Below are 6,532 nucleotides of genomic sequence, written 5' to 3'. Positions count from 1 at the left end.
TAGTCGGGAGTGGTGCTGACTGAAAACAGATGATTTGGAGCGATTCGCGCGCCATCTGTTGGTCATTCTAAGGACTTATTGAACTACCCTCGTATTATAAGAGGAAATTAAGTTTGGTAAAATATCTAACCATTTGTAATTACCATGCAAACTAAATTGCATCCATATTTTATTTTTCAAGGTACGATTGAATCGTTTACAAATAGATGCTTTTAAATTACTAGAAGTTGAATATAAATTAATATTATATTGACGCATTAGTCTTTCAAAATGTGAATTATAAAATTCTTTGTCTCTATCAACATGTATATTTTTTACTGGTATTCGTCCTTTTTTAAATACAGATTCCATTGCGGCTGTAACATCTTCACCCTTTTTCGTTTTGACTGGAACAGCCCAGGCGAATTTTGAGAATATATCAATGATTGTTAATATGTACTTGTAGCCTTTTTTTTTCACTTGCATAAGGTAACATTTCCACAAGATCCGCTTGCCAAGTTTCATCAATACCACGAATATCAACTCTTTGTCGTTGGTAATTTCTTCGAGCTGGTCTGTGCAGTCAGTCTAACATCCAGTTGACGAATGAACTCTGAATTCTGTAACCTTAATTGTTCTCTTGTTTTAATATCAATTTTTAGGTTTTTATACATTTTATTCATAGTTGATTCAAAACTATTTATCATGGTATTATTATTAACGATTTCTTGTTGAAGAGAAGATGTAACATTATACACTGATTGAATTTCCTTCTGAAGTATCCGTTATAAGAGATCTAAATTGATTGCATCTCTTTTATTTTCAGCATCGGCAACATTGCATAACTTTTTTCCTTCAATATCATAATGTCCACCTGACATTATGATAAATTCTTTCCTTGGCCACTTCTCCCGATGGAAAAGCCCTTGATACACTAACTTTTTGTCCTACCCTTCTTGCATGTGAAGCAGATGAAGGAAGTTGGGTGCGCACGACCAAGCAGGGCCTAGATTGAGAATTCTCTCAGTATCTCTCTTAGTTCGCCATTTTCCCTTACGGATTCAGGAAAAGGAAAAAATTTTACCTGAAAACGCACAAAAATCTGGATAAGAGGTTTGTTCGTTATTATTTTTAGAAACAAAATCCGCGAAAACGAAAATCCTAGCTGATCGTTTTATCGAAATATAGACAATTTTATAAAAAAATATAAAATTTTCATTTTTTTCTTTTTCATCTTATAAATGTAAAATAAAAAGAAACAAAATTATATGTGTACACATTAGATAACTTTATCATACACATGTTTAATAACTTAATATCTTACTACATCATTCTTGCTACATAACTTATTATCTCTATACATTTTTACAATAGTCCTAAATATATTTACATCAAATTAATAATACAATATATTGCAAATGAGTTTTCACTGCTCTAAAAGTATTAAAACAAGCGTCCTACAAAATTGTGTGATACCAGAACTACACATAATGCAAAGCATAGACAACCATCTTTTTTAAATGTTTTAGTACGCATGTTTGGCCGGGAAAAGGCATTATCTTGGTCTAAAAGTCTAAATATTGTTACTGAGAATTACCATGGCAAAGTATTTGATGGAAACGGTTGTAGAAGACTTTTTAAAAAATTCTGATAAAATATTTGAATCTAAAATATGTAAAAATGGTGATAAATTTCGATTCATTCCAATTATTGATACATTCAAAGCATTAAATAAAAAAGTGGAATGCTGTTTTTCAACAACAACAAAAAAACGGTGACAATTAACATGAGCATATAGAAAGATTTAAAGCAGTTTATCTGACAACTGGAATATCGGAAACATTAATAGTTCATGTACTAGTCAGTAATTTGGAACAATAGTTAAAAATATTTAATACTTCAAGAGCATTAGGTAATTGCTTGGAGCAGGCTGTTGAGGCTATTCACTATGAGTTTTTGAAATATTGGCAACGTTACGTAAAAAATAATTTTCAATATATTATATTTGTTGGTTCGAAAATTAATTAAGTGTATTGTAAATATATAGAGATATAAAATTATATTCAATGTTATATGTATATTTATTCTTTAATAAATTCATCTGTGTACATGTATTTTATTTATTTTTTTATTTTTTTATATTTATATAATGAAAAAGATAAAAATGCAAATTTTATGATTTTGTACAAAAATGTCTATATTTTGATAAAAGGATGAGCTAGGGTCTTCGTTTTTACGGAGTTTGTTTCTAAAATTAATAACTAACAAAACCTTCTATCCCGATTTTTGGGCGTTTTCAGGTAAAATTGTTTTCCCTCCCCGGACACCGCGCCCTTTCCCATTTTCCTTTCCCTTTTCTCATTCCCCCTTTCCTTTCCCTTTTTCACCTTTTCCTTTTCAGCCATTTCCAATGCCAATTCCTTTACCATTTTGCTTTCCATTTCTTTCCATGATCCTTTACCCATTCCCCTCTACCGTTTCCCCTTTCCCTGTTCATCCTTTCGCCTTTCCACGCACCACAATTTCTTATAGCCTGGTTCTTTTTCCTTTTCTTCCCTTTCCCCTTTTACTTTCCCCTTTCACCCTTTTCGGTTTCTATTTTTTTTCGTTTTCCTTTTCCCTATTCATTTTCCCCTTTTAACATTTCCCTTTTTAACATTTTCCCGTTCCCTCCACCCTATTTCCCATTTCCCTTTTTCTTTTCCCCTTTCATTCTCTTCCCTTTACTATTTTCTCCTTTACTCTTTTTCCTGTCATAAATATTTTTTATGATAAAAGGCTTCAAAGAAAAAGCACTTCAATTTACATCATATGATATTAACACTTCTGCCGGGCGTCCCACTTGCATGGTGCAGTACATGTATAGCGGGCGTAAAGTTTTTTATTTAGCGGGCGTAAAGTATTATGTTGGTCCGGCGGCGAAGTGCGAATGTGCGAAGGCCACTGGGCTGGAAGTGGCCACATTACGCCTGATTCACGTGCATGCAATGGTGCGCTTTCAAGGGGGGTCGGACAAAATAATACACTGTGTATCAATTGTGTGAAGACGGCTCTTTTGAGGAGTGTGACTTTGCCACCCGAGCGAAGCGATAGTGGCAGTCACACGAGGCAAAATACCCGTACGTCCTTGGTACACACTATATTTTTTGTTCTACCCTCCTTGGAAACAAGCATGTGAAGCAGATAAAGGATGTTTCATGTTCTTGACAATTTTAAATTAAGAGTGAAAAAGGAAAAAATAGTGTAATTAGAGCGTAAGGAAGACTGTGAGGTACAGTGATGTAATTTTTTTAAGTCAAATATATTTATCTCTATCGGGCGTAAAGTTATATTATTATATTATATTATTATAGATTTCGAAGTTACCGGCCGAGTGTGATGTACTGTTAGAATACTCAATTGCAATACGAAAAATGTAGCATAATTAAAGTATATTTTGATTTCTTGATTATTTATTTGTCAATGTACTAGCGTAAACTACACAATAACGACATTGATAGTTTCGACGATGAAGTGCCCGACGATAAGTTATTGTTGAAGGAAGAGGTGGCAATGTTAAAGAAAGAATTTAAGGAGAAAGATAGATAAATAGCAGACCTAACTCGACGCACTGCAGGTCTTCGAGACAAAATGATGTCAAAGCTTGATGATTTGGGCAGTACGTATTCAAAATTGCTCTTTCTATCAAACAATACTTATAATTTCATATGTACTTCAATGTGCTGAATACAAATCCGTGGTCAGGATGAGGTTTCACAACGTCTTTTTAATTCTAAAAAAACCACCCTTGAAAATGGAAAATTCGCATAAAGTGCGTGAAAAACTCAGTGTCTAGGCAATTGGAGTAGGAAAAGAGACTGAATGGGTCCACAATACCTTATAGGTACGTATTTTAACGTGCTGAATCCGAATCTGAAGCCAGAAATTAGTTTTATCCGATCTTTTTTTTTTAATATTCAGAGAATTCCCTTGAAGATGGAAAATTCGCATGAAATGCCTGAAAAACTCAGTGTCTAGGTAATCGGAGTAGGAAAAGAGACTGAATGGGTCCACAAAACCTCCGAGAATCACTCTTAAAACCGGACAATACGGAAGAATTCACTGAAAAATCAATTTGGATAGGAAAATAGACTGAATGTTTTCAAATTACTGATTTAAAATTGAGGTTGAGAAACATCCTATACCTCAGTATTTAATTGCAAAATTCAATAAATTTTGATAGAATTCGAGAAAAACTGTACACAATATTTAAAAATTAAGAAAATCTTTTTATTTTTATATAATTTTATTCCTTCTTCCTTTTGGAACGTACTCTTTTGTCTTCAAACGATCTACGTAAATAATCCTTATATGAAGTATTTCGTAAATTAATTCAATCATTTATCTTAGGTGGGAATCAAAGCAGCCGATGGGAATGGGACGCCAGTAACATTGATTGTTTTTCCTTTGTGCTACCCAGTTGACTCAGTAGCTCGAACTATTTTACAGAATAGACTCCACCCGGTAAGAAGGTTCGAATTGATTACAATGGAAACGTTTCCATTGGTTTTCTATCGTATATTTAAATATATCATTTCAATGTTTAAAAACGTCGAAACGTGATGTCGAGAGCGATTGGAATGAGTACAGCGCCGGCGAAACGATTCGAATGCGATTAAAGTGTAGTCTAAGAAGGGACTAAACGAGACGGAATTGATCAAAATTGTTTTGTGTACAAAATATGTATCTCGCCGACTGAAACGGAAATGGATTGTCAACATTTTTCTAACCTATAAAAATGTGAATTTTTAAAGATTCCTGTATATTTTTCTATAAACATATCTTGTACAAAAATGATAAAAACTGGTTGATTTAACAGTATTTATTTCATAGACACCTATTTTGAATACATACATTCTTTCTTTTATACAGGGTGGACACGCTGGTGCTTACATACACGGCGAGTTGAATGCTACCCGATTTGCACAATAGCAGAGGAGAAGCCATTATACAGGGGTATTTTCATATTTCGCGCCTTCAAAGTTTCATTCGGATTGGCCATTCGGTCAAGTCCGTGCATCTGCGGATCAAGTTTATAATAATTTCCATGGTTGCGTTCGAAACTTCAAACGGATACAAGTGTCAAAACAATTTAGGTTATGTTATATAGTCATTTTTTTTCTGTGCCAATAACATTATAGAATGGCTGCTAAGTGACAAATACTATAAAATAGTAATAATATTCTGTGCTTCCAGTGGGGGAAGAGTGAATCGTGTTTAACGCGTATTTTTACTGCATAAAAATGGTATGTTATGAATAGACAGAATATGTTTCAAATAAAGTGAATGAAATATTACGTGCGTAAACTTTAAATTAACATAGCCTACATTTACTGACAACGATTAGGGAAAACAGGTGAATCTGAACATAACCGTTTGAAGTTTCGAACGCAACCATGGAAACTTGTGGGTATGTTCCGATTTGAGCAGTTGAGAGTTATTTAAAGTTTCAAAGTTGGCAATGCCAATATATAAGCATAGGCTGCCGGTGCGCAATGATGCCTATGCTTATACATGGCATTGCCAACTTTGAAACTTTAAAAAACTCTTATATGCTCAAATCGGATCATACACATTATAAACTTGATCCGAAGATGCACGGAATTGTCCGAATAGCCGATCCAAAGCAACTTTAAAGGCGCGAAATATGAAAATACCCCTGTATAATAGCTTCTCCCCTGCTGTTGTGCAATTCGGATAGCATTCAACTCACCACGTATGCAAGCCCCAGCGTGTCCACCCTGTATATATGCATCTATATACTGTACATAATATATAGCAGAGAATAGTGGTCAATATCACAACGGTAGGTATCCAGTTCGTCTTAAGTCCACTTCACCGAAATGTTATTTCACCTAAAAAGGTATAGTTTGTGCATAGTAATAAAATGCGCTCTAAAGATGGTCGTGCGTATATAAAAAAGCTAGAGAATGATGCCAGAAGTGTCCCATTGGCGGCGTAACCATACTAAACCTATTTATTGCCGTTAAAAGTTTAAAATTATAAAAGAATTATATTAAATTAACCGAATTTAATTGTTTATTGTCAAATTTCTAACTTAAGAGAAGTTCAAGAATAATTTGTTGATTAATGAAACAGAAGTGGAGTGAACGTTCGAGTTGCATTTGTGAATTGTGAAAAAATAAGTACGTGTTCATGTTGAAACACCATGAACATTAATAATTTTATAAGAATTAATGTACATTTTTTTCCTGAAAATATTCCGAAAATAATTTTTCTTACTAATGATAAGTGTTAAAGGTCAAGGATGGTAAGGTTATGAGTTTATACGTACAATTTACGTACATTTATCTTCGTTGTTTGTTATTTCTTTTTGGGCCTTTTAGCAAAAGTTTTATTTTCAATAAATACAGTTCAGCCTGCCGGTGCGGGCAACGGAACAATTTTTCCGACGCTGGAAATGGAACAATCTCGTCGGTGCCGGCAACATTGCTCGTTGCCGGCTTTTTTCCACCGCGTGTGAAGTTCCGAAAATTGTGTACGTAAGTACCCA

The sequence above is a fragment of the Belonocnema kinseyi genome, chromosome 8 (assembly GCF_010883055.1).
Source record: "Belonocnema kinseyi isolate 2016_QV_RU_SX_M_011 chromosome 8, B_treatae_v1, whole genome shotgun sequence".
NCBI classification, from domain to species: Eukaryota; Metazoa; Arthropoda; class Insecta; order Hymenoptera; family Cynipidae; genus Belonocnema; species Belonocnema kinseyi.
The sequence above is the reverse complement of the archived record's forward strand: the minus strand, read 5'-3'. Positions refer to the sequence as shown.